An 11295-nucleotide genomic window follows, 5' to 3' on the forward strand; every position below is an offset into this window, starting at 1 on the left:
TCCTAGATGTCTCAGCAGCTGGGGTTGTGCTCCTTTTCTCCCTCCACTAACCTGCACTTTGCTCACCACCTCACAGGCATGTTCTAAGGGGCACCTGACCTTCATGAGGTGGGGATACAAGATATTTGGCCAGTCCAAGAGAGGACACAGAAGGAAGGATGGGCTTATGGTTAATCCACTGGTCTGGGATTCAGCCTATCTGGGCTCAAATCCTGGCTCTGCTACAGACATCCTGCATGACCTTGGGCAAGTCACTTATTCTCACTGGGCCTCTATTCCCCATCTGTAAAATGAAGATAATAGCATATTTCCTTTTTCACGTCCTCTATCTACTGAGAATGTAGGTTCTCTGGCACAGGGGCTATTATCTGCTGAAAGCAAGAGGCAACTTCCTTTTGCAGCCAAAATCCCCCAACGTCAGCAGGAAGAGTCTCCATATACCAAAATACATAGCACATATTCTGCCAGCCTTATCTTCCAACAGCTGCTAGCTTCCTTCAGGAGTCAGCGTCATGATCCAAATAACCAGTGGAGTGGGGAGCTCACGAAAATCAGTGGAGTTGCACAAACTTAGGTTCAGAATAACCCTCGAAGATCGCACCAACATATTAGCTCTGGATGCTGAATCTGAGACCCGTGCAGGGAAAGGATTCATGGTGGAAGACACAGGCACCGATTTAACGGAGCAACAAATGAGACAGATCCCATGGCATAGGATTTCCTATTGTGAGTTCAGGTGGATGAAAGGAGAGAGAAGAACAAGGGTATAAGGAGGGTGCCCTTACCATACCAAACTGGAGTGTGTGACTACTGACTCACATAGTCACATATCTAGGAGCTGAGAACTGTGTGTGTGTATCACACACTCTTATGGACTGTAGCACCATTAAAACCCCTCCGACACTGTCGTGTTCTAGCTGAGCCCTAAGCCATGTGGGTAGGGACTCAGTGTGACACAGCTCAGACCCTTCTCTGCGCATTCAGAAGACTGGCTTGACAATGCACCTGGCCAAGGGCACCATGGTCCCATGGAGATGATGGAGGGGTCTTGGGGAGAAGGGGCGGTGTGGGGACAGGACCATGGTTCAGGTGCCTGGGGCACCCCCCCCACACACACTTTTAGGGCGGTTCCTGACTGAATGTGCTGGACAGAGATTATATTGGGAACAAGGATAGAGGGGAGGCCTTGGGCAACTGCGGCATTTGAGCTACTTGGCCTCATGCAGGGCACAGCTTTAGGACCTGAAGAAGAGCTCTGGGTAAGCCCGAAAGCCGGTCTCTTTTACCGACAGAAGTTGGTCTAATAAAAAAATGTTACCTCAGCCATCTTGTGAGCTTTAGAACAGACAGACACAAGCCTTTAGCTGAATCTTTGTTAAAAGACAGACCTGGCTTGAGGCCTGAGCTGTATGGGGGTGGCACAGTATAAGTGGTATGGGTAGACTCGGCTGGCAAGGCCTGAGCTGATGGGGCGAACTGACCGTCAGGGCTCAAGCTGTAGGGACAGACCTGACTAGTGTAGGGGCAGGGACTGACTTAGGGGCACAGAGCCAGCTGGCAGGGCCTGAGTTCCATAAACAGACTGCCTGGCAGGGGTTATTAGGCCCAGCGTATAGAGACAGACCTAGCCAGTAGGGCCTGAGCTGTAGGGAGAGACCCACTTGGCAGGAGCAGGGATGCAGGGCAGACCCAGCTGTAGGGACTGACCAATATGGACAGACCTGGCTGGTGAGGTGTAGTGTCTGACCTATATGGAGAGACCCATGTGGTAGGGACTGAACTTGGTTCTGATTAAAAGGATTTTATCATAGAACTCATTAGAAAACATCTGGGCTTGGCAAATGATCTGGAATGTGCCTCAGCAGTGGGGAGCTCCTCTCTTCCTGAGTCTTGAGAATGTGAGCTCCCGCAGGGTAAGACTCGAGCCAGCTGTTTCCTCTAATCCCATCAGCCTTTCCTTCGACAGGGGTCCAAAAACTCAGAGAGAGAGAGAGAGAAAGAGAAAGCCCCGTTCCCGCCCCTTAGTGGCTGGGATTAGTGGTTTCTCTGTGCTGCAGTGCCAACACATTTTGGGGCCCTGGGGCAGTATTTAAAAAAAAAAAAAAAAAAAAAGCTCCCCTCCCATCTCTGAGCAAGTCCAAGTGTGTTTAATCACTTCATTTTCCACCTTGCCCAATTGCTCTGGCCTCCAGGCATCCAGGGCCCCTTCCTCCCTCCCTCCCTCCCTCCTCCCTGCTGCTGGTAACTCAGGTCATACAGAATCTGTCTTCTATTAAATCCATGGCTGCAGGGACACTTTTGATCAGGAGGTCTGGGAATAGGGTGTTGGGATTAATTCACAGGTGCCCTCTTGCCTTAGAGCTCAACTCTTTTTCTTCTACTTTAAAAATATGTTTTTACTCGGTTAGAAAAGGCTAAATCCCTTCTGATCATGATCTTACTTTTCCTACAGGGCTTTCTTCCCAAATCTCTCTCAAAATGTTTTATTATTACAGTCAATTTTTATATTACACAAATGCCTACAGGCCCCAGCCAGGATCAGGCCCCCTCAAGCTGGACACCATTCACACAGTAAGGAGATGTTCTTGCACCAAAGAGCTTACAAAATATTTGCAGACTGTACGAACTAATAAGATATACCTAGACACAGGAAACTTCGTCCTCTACTAGAATGCAGCCAGCACTGGGATCAACCTGGTGACTTGGTCAAGGAATACCACATTATAGATTAGGACAGGAAGTTAAGAAGACTATTATAAACTCACATGATTTTATGGTGAGTCACACAATGTTGGGTGGTCTTCTTAAAGACCTAGCTTCTGGAGTCCTGCTACTACATGAGAATCTCATCTCTCTCTCTTTTTTTTTTTAAAGTAAGTTTCTAGCCATCATAGTTACTGAGAAAAACCTGGAAAAGGTGATCTGTACAGGCTCAAACAACAGAAAGCAAATTTAAACTTTTTTTTTTTAAATCATGATTTTTAAGCCAACCTCATGAATTGTGACTTTTGAATTCTTAGGGTTGGCAATACTAGTGTAACCAATTGGAAAAATTAATGTTTCCCCCCAAAGGATTTGGCCAGGAGACTTATCTTAACACCTCTTCATCTGCAAGAAGTGTCATTGGGTGAGTAACAACCATGGGTTTGTCTTCACTAGAAGATACATTGAGGTTAGTTACCTCCATGTACATCTTCACCTTTTCTCTCATGTATACACAAGTTAACACTTCCTATCTCAAGACAGCTGGTCTACCCAGGATAGACCTGGAACAACTACATAGATGTAGAAGACATTCAATTGCATCGACACTAGGAAAAAGGTTGAGGCATAAGTTAAGGTAGCTAACCCACATGTATTTCCCTAGTGTATATGCTCCCTGTGATGAGACATGTCTCAAGCAGGTCTGGTAAAACAGCTAACATCTTCAAAGGGGTGGGGCTTGAGAGATGACTTCCTGCCCCATGTTGCCTTGTCCTTCCTCACTCTGAACCCTTTCCACTTGTGGCTCGGTCTCAAACCTGTCCAAATGGAATGAAGGCAGTTCCCAGTCCAGACACAACAATAATTAAAAATCAAAGCCACTGCTGAAGCGATTGCTGCAGGACAAGAGTTAACATTCCAAATTAGTTCATGGACTACTTTAAGGAAGCCTCTGTTACATATTATTATAGGTTCTTCCTGTGCTTAGAGAAGTCACTGTGACCTTTTCTCTATCTGCCAATCTACCTCTCTTTCTGCCAAGTATGGCTATACAATTCATCTTTTAGCAGATAGCGAACTGGATCCTCCCCCTAGCCCTCCTGACACTAACACGTTCCCCAGGATTTAGGAGTATTATTCCTTCTGCCTGAAACAACAGCAAATTCCATATGCTGCACACTGTCTTCTGTGGTGCAGGGAAAAGCACTGTGCAAACTTTCCCACACAGGCCTTGCAATGCACCTCCAATCCTGACCTGCAAACCCACCTAACTCTGCCAGCCCTCACTCTCCAACTGCCCCTCATTCACTGACGCATTTATTGACATAGGAAATACTCCATCTCGAGGCAGATTATCTAGGATACCACACGATCTTCAGAGAGAATTAAAAACTGGGCCTTATGCCCAGAAAACAAAACAAAACAAAAACACCATCAACATTCCCTCAAATTAAAACAGGCAAGAGAGCATAGCACAAAAGGGAACAACTGGTAACATTCGTGAGGACAAAGCAATACAGATCTGAATAGAAATAGCTTATACTATGCCTCAAAGGGGGCCACAGACATCTCCAGTGAGTGAGTCTCACAAATCGGATTCCTAAACCGAGAGGGCCCTGCCTCCCGCTCAGTTCAGGTGAAACCATGGGATGGAGACCAAGGAAAACTCAGTCACCTCTAATGGCCTTGGGGGAAGATTGATGGGTGTTTAAGTCCAGAACAGACCATTAGAATATTCGGTCATCTAGTCTGATCTCTTGAACATCACAGGACATTAAATTTCACCCAGTTACCCCTGGATGGAGCCCAATAATTTGGCTAGCACATATCTTTCAGAAAGGTATGCAGTCTTGATCTGAAGACATCAAGAGATGGAGAATCCATCACTGCCCTTGGTAGTTTGTTCTGACCCGAGTAGTTTGTGATTAACCATCAGTGTTAAAAATGTGCGCCTAATTTCCAATTTGAACTTGCCTGGCTTCAGCTTCCAGCCATTGGTTCTTGTGATGTCTTTCTCCACTAGGTTCAAAAGCCTTTGAATACCCAGTATTCTCTCCCCAGGAAGGTACTCGTACACTGTAATCAAGTCACCTTTCAATCTTCTTTTTGATAAGATAAACCGATGGAGCTCTTTACAGTTTTCACTGTAAGCCTCAAATATTTTTCGTGGCTCTTTTCTACACCCTCTCCAATTTTCCCACACCCCAGGATTCCAGCATCAGTCTCATCAATGCCATATACAGAGGTAAAAAAAAAAAAAAATCACATCCCTACTCTTACCCCTGGTTATACATCCAAGAGACTGCAGTGGCCCTTTTTGCCACAGCATCACACAGGGAGCTCTTAAAATGCGTTTCCTGTGGCCACAGCCAGTATTTCATCTCGGGGAGGAGGGCTTTAAAGACAAGAGGCTATTTTGCTAATCCATTGCACCATTTAACCCACCTGCTTAGAGCATTCCATTTCCCCCGCACCCCAGGAGCTCCACCCTCTCTCCCACCCCCACCCCATTCTTCCTCATTGCTCTGCGGCAACTTTACCTTGCAGAAAAGGTCCGTGAATGGGGGAGGAAGGTGCAGTATGCCTCACCTGCCATCAGGGGCTAAGTAGCTTCCCACCACAGGACTCGCACCTCCAGCTGACTGAGGAAGCATGAGACCAGATAACAGAGCCCCTGCATCTAAGCACATTGCATTGCCTCTGTACAAGCAGGTCACAAAGTAGTATGTTTCTGCTGTTCGAGCAATACCCTCCAAATTTCTGCCCTCCCCCCAGCCCCGGTGACACGCGTCTTCCTGTGTAATTTGTAACAGACACCATTCTAATAGGCAGCATTAGTACCTGCACTCTATAAAAGTGACATCGGAGAGGAGACCCAATATCCCTATTCCGGCTGGCAGGATAATGAATTATTACACCAATGCTCTATTATCCAGGAGCTCTGGGAGTCAAGCATAGTGTTGGAAAATGGTTATAAAGTATGGCTCAAAAAAAAAAAAATCACACACGGTACTCACATAATAGTTTGTTCTTCTATAGCACCTTCCATTGGGAGAGCTCAAAGCACTTTATAAACATTAGGGTGAAATCCAACCCTGTGCAGATGGCTAACACTCAAACTAGGATTTAAGTGGTGCATAGACTTTACCCTGGCTCACTGCTCAAAGCTGAGTTTTACCCATGAATGAACTAGAGCTCAATGCCATTGCAAGGTGGGTAGGTACCATTAGGCTCATTTCATGGGGGAGGCAGAAAGAGATTAAGGGAGTTGCTCAAGGTGACAGGGAGTCTGTGTTGGAGCTGGGAATAGACCACAAAGATTTAGGCACCACTGCGAGAGGTGCTCTATAGCTGCCTAAACACAAAGTAACCCATGTTCCCATAATAATCACCCATCAGTTTATGTTCCTGGGAGGTAGAACTGTTAGTATCTCCATTTTACAGATAGGGAAATAAAGGCACAGAGCAATTAAGTGACTCACCCGAGGCCAAACAATGAGTCAGTGGGAGAGCCAGGATTAGCTCCCAATTATAAGTTTGTATTGAACTTGGTTTACAACAACATTTTGTTAAAGCAGTATAATATCCCCACAGCAATGCCACCCCAGCATCTCAAGAGGAGCCATGCAAAACTCTCTGGGTCGTTAGGAAACAGACAGTCAAGTTATGGAGTAATTACTATACTCCAAGTAGCAGTGCAGCCTGTTCCAGTCATTTGATCGTACAGTACGTTCTTACCAGGGGAAGTCTTCACCCAAGTCAAACCAACTAAGATTCAGCCAATAAAGTGAACATTGTTCTCATAGAAATGCCCACTCCCGTATGGCTAATTGGAGACATCCATGTTTATCTAGGAAGGCACTAAGGAGAGCATGGCTCAAGAAATAGGTCCCTGCTTTAGGTCATTAAGCTGTTTATCTCTAGTTCAAGTCCATCCCTGAATTGCCCATAGAGAAAGTCTATGATTTTTTTTTACCCCAATTTTCTAACTTCCTTGAGTTAGCACTGACAATACTATTAGTATCTTCTGGCCGTTTGGTGGCTTCTCTGCAATAATTTGGCGGTCTTGGTCTAGTTTCCCTGTGGACACTCATCCACTTCCATGCTTGGCACCTCTTTTGGCAGATTCAATAGAAAGGCCGAGGACTGAAAGGGGTTTGCAGAAACTTAGCCCACGAACCTAAAGTCCCACTTAAGCTCCAGAAAAATTGCATGGTGGGAGACGTGGTTACACTGGACAGTGGTAGCAGTAACTGGGCCACCCGATTTACACTTTCACATGGTTCTACCTACGGATTAGAGAAGGTTTATGATCATGTATACCACAATATTCATCCTCATCAGGTGACCCTGCTTGTGTGCCTCATCATGAATGTCCCCATCTTAGTTAAAACAGTGTTCCATCCTGTAGAATAGATGGAACTTAATCATCCAGCCTTGGACAGTTACAGACTGAACAACTCTTTAGAGAATAATCTTTTGCAGGGAGCTCTACACAAAGATGGATTTGAGCCTCCGTGTATTTGTGCAGATCTGCATCTGAATTCTGTGTTTGTCCCTTACCTCCATAATGAGCCGAAACAAGCCTGGAGATCCGAACATCATAGTTCAGGCTTCTCTCTAACTGTAAACTGATGGCTGTTATCCAAATGGGAGCACTCTAAAGCTATTGAATAAACAATCATTCCCCATTATGCGAAAAGGAAAAAGATTTACAAAATGGAATTTGAATTGGTTTGCGGATGACGATCTCTAGGAAGTGGCAAGTACTCCTAGTCCTGGTCTGAGAACCTCTGCAACCAATACTGCTGTTTGGAGAGATTTTGGGTGGAGTGCTATTATTTACCAACTTTCTCAGCATCTTTACAAGCTACAGAAGAGGACACAGTTCACTGCTTTGAGGAACAAACAGATCTAAATAGCTGGCTGTGTTGTGCTGTGTGCCGCTAGCCAGCAGTCATAGCGGAGACAACAGGAATCCACAGCTGAATTTCCATAAACTGTTTTCCCATTTAGTTTTGATCTGACTCAGTTGCACATTTGACTGTGGGTGGCCTGAAGGCAGGACTCTCAGAGCCCTTAGACACAGTCAGCATTGCACTAGATTCTCATGCCTGCTAGAACTTTAGTCCATTTGCCAAATTCAGGACCAATCCCTTTGGCCGTTTACAGGGAATAGGAGCAAGTTCGTTTGTTTTATTTCCCTACCACCAGGTGAGTCAAGCTATTGATCCAGAATAAGAGAAAGCATTGGATCCAATTTGAATTCTTGTTCTCTGGAGTGGGCAGGAGCTCATGGACAGAAATGTAGTAGCCAGAGAGTGATAGGAGGTGGCCCTTGTGTTGATGGAAGCCCATGGGACATTGTTTATAGCATTCAGGGCCAGTGATAAATAGTAATCCTCTTCTAGACCGGATACCTGCATGCCAATTTTCAGCTAGGTACAGATTTACAGAGGCCAAATGGTGCAGAGGCAGGGTAAGGGTCCCTCTCCACTGCTGTGAAGAACATGGGAATGGCTTGCTTGAGGGTAGTTGTGTTGCTGGCTAACGGGTAAATAAGGTTTTAAAAAAAAATCAATCTTTTGTTGCTTTGATCTGCAGGAACCAAAAGGCAACAAATGCAAACAGCAGCCATGGCCAGAACGTAAGGGACAGTGGAGGTGATCATTCTTTGAGGCTTCCTCCACTAGTCTGGATTTGGGGGGAGAGAAGACAATAATCCTAGCTTGCAACCTTGAAACAACAGTGGTAATTCTGACACAGTTTGAAAACACTTAAAAGTTGCTTTTAAGGAGACAGGTCTGCAGGCTGCATCTTGATCTTCAGGAGAAGGGGGACAGTAGCTGGGAACACCACAGCTAACTAGGTCATCTGAACCAGCTTAAGGGAAATGCTATGCTTATGTATTGACACTTCTATTGTTTTAACCTTTTTCTCCCAGCATGTATCTGTATGGACAAATAGTTGGTTTTGAACAAGGTGTCTGCTGTCCCTGCTGTCATTGGAAGTCCCAACTCAGTTAGACCTGTTGGAGGTAACACTGCTTGAAACCAGGGAGTTCTGTAGCATGGTGATGCAATCTAGAAGTGGGGTGAAATTGTGTGATTGCATTTCAGACCAGTGCAGGTGTGCCTAAATGCAGGGGCAGGCCAAAGTTACAGCTTACTTCCTGAGCCATAACGCCTGTACGGAGCCACTCTCCTAGATAAGCAAAGAAAATGCAGACCTAAAAAGTCACAAATGACCTCTTGCTAGCCAAACTTAGAAGCAGTACTCCAATCTCATCCACCCTGAGTGGTCAGCCACCTTTGACACAGTCAGCCATGCTCCAGTTTTCTCGCAATTTTGTCCTCTCTTGGCTTCCATGACTCTGTTCTCTCCGGGTATTCTTCTCTCTCTAATCATGCCTTCAGTGAGTCCTCCAGAGAATCTTCCTCATCTTCCCCTCCCCAACCTCCAGCTCTGGTGGACAGAGCTTTGTGGAACCCATCCCCTTCTCTTCTTCTCTGCCCACCCCTTATCTCTAGGTAAACACACAAATGCAACTGCCATCTCTACCTGAGGCGCTCGGAGTGTTTCACAAACACAGCCTTTGTGGGAAGGAGTATAGTTATTCCTATTTGACAAGAGAAAGAGGAACACAAAATGGTTAGAAGTCTTACTCCAAGGTCACACAGAGCCGGTGGGTGGAGAGCTGAGACTAGCATATAGGAAGCCTGACCCCTAACCCTAAACCGCATGACTACTCAGTGTCAGTCAGCTATCTCCCTTCACTATGATAAATTGGGGAGAGTGAGGTCTGCTGACTGAAAGGGCTGCAGCATAAACCCCACTTTGATGACTCCCAAGCTACAAAGAGTAAGCAGCCTTTCCGGAGAGTCCCTGACAATAAATCAAAATTGAAGGACGGTTAAGGCAACTATCTAAGTCCTGGGTTCAGTTCCCAGCTTTGTCATATTGTGTGTGTGACTTTGGGCAAGATTATTTATAGTCTCTGCCTCAGATCCCCGTCTGTAAACTGGGGCTAAGCCTACCACTCTCTGCCTTTATTAATATTATAAACTTTCCCACACATGGACTGTTTTTTACATCACCAAGCTCCCTAGGTCCCTAGGCACTACTGAAATACAAAGAAAAGACGGTATCTTGATCAAAACACTAAGAACCACGATAAACAAAATCAAGTTGCATTTGTATTTTTTTTCCCCCTCTCCAGCAGTCTCTGCTTTTCTGGGACTTGTTTATTCATTTCAAAGCCTCAGATGACATCTAATCAAGCTGTTAGGAAGAGTCAGATTTGTGGCTGGTCTGGCACTTAGGGAGCTGTTAAGCAGTCAAAACCAGTTCTAGTCAGCAATTTAAAAGAAAAAGAAATGGAAACATGGTTTCTTTATTCTTCACTTCCCACCCTCTATTTTCCTATTAAATTGAAATTGCACCAGGGATGACATAGTAACTTCTCCACTCAGAGACCTTATTAAGCTCTCGGTGGGAATACCTGACTGTTTTCAGCCTATATTGTGTGCACTCTGATAGTGATCCAAATTATGCTACAGAGTCTGAGGGGAAGCAATGATTTCAGCAGGCTTAAGAAAGGAGGAAAAATGTGATAGCTTCCAGATGAGCATATTATACTAAATTTAACATTCCTTTTGGTACTTAGAATTTCCACTTTTTCCCCTTCCATTTATGTAATTAGAAATCAAGCAGCAGGAAGCCATTCCTATTCCAACCTCAGTTAGAAACATTACAGCCTTACTCCATAGAGTGAGGCAGGAGATCTGCCCTCACATGGAGCCATTTTGCATAATTTATTTGGACAGGTTCAAGACCTATTTTTGAACCAATACAATTTAAAATTAAACTACAAACAAAGCCCAATTATGGGTTAGTTATAGTAAAACACACACCCCCCAAACCAACCCTGAACGGGGAGGTCTTGGAAAAAGAACATTAAATCTACATTGCTAGCGGTCCCTTTCCAGTCCTTACCTCTTTTTAAAACTCAGTTTCTTTCTGCAGATAGAAAGAGTTCAGCACTGCAGTATGTACAATGGCGAATTTTACAGTAATGCTTAAAAGGGCAATATTCTCCGAAGCACTCTGACAATACATGCTGTTTTGTTAAAGGAACTTAACTTTATTACCCTTACAAAAGCCGTTCATCTAAACTAGTTCAATTTCTCATTCAAGGCCAAGCTGCACAATCAGCTAGCGCTTTTCATACTAGAGTGTTGGCAGAGAATAATTTTTTTTAGGGCACCACAACTTTTAAGATTCTTTTGTCATTTACCCAGCCTAATGCTCTCCCCTCTCTGGCTAAACCCATTAGCTTCCCAGTCTATTAGTGCTGCAGCACACTCAGAACTTAAACAAAAAAAAAAACCTCTCCAAGCCACAGAGGAGCTGTGGCTCCAAAGTACACAGCTCAAATTAAAAATCGGGGCCAGATAAAATGATTCAAAATTGGAAAGAAAAAAAGTTACTGTTTCCAATAAGCTGTTTTAATGACTGATTAATGCTGCCCAATAAGGGAGAGGAGGAGGTGGAAAAACAAAGACATGCTCTAGCAATGGTGCTGGATGGTAT

The sequence above is a fragment of the Mauremys mutica genome, chromosome 21 (assembly GCF_020497125.1).
Source record: "Mauremys mutica isolate MM-2020 ecotype Southern chromosome 21, ASM2049712v1, whole genome shotgun sequence".
Taxonomy (NCBI): Eukaryota; Metazoa; Chordata; order Testudines; family Geoemydidae; genus Mauremys; species Mauremys mutica.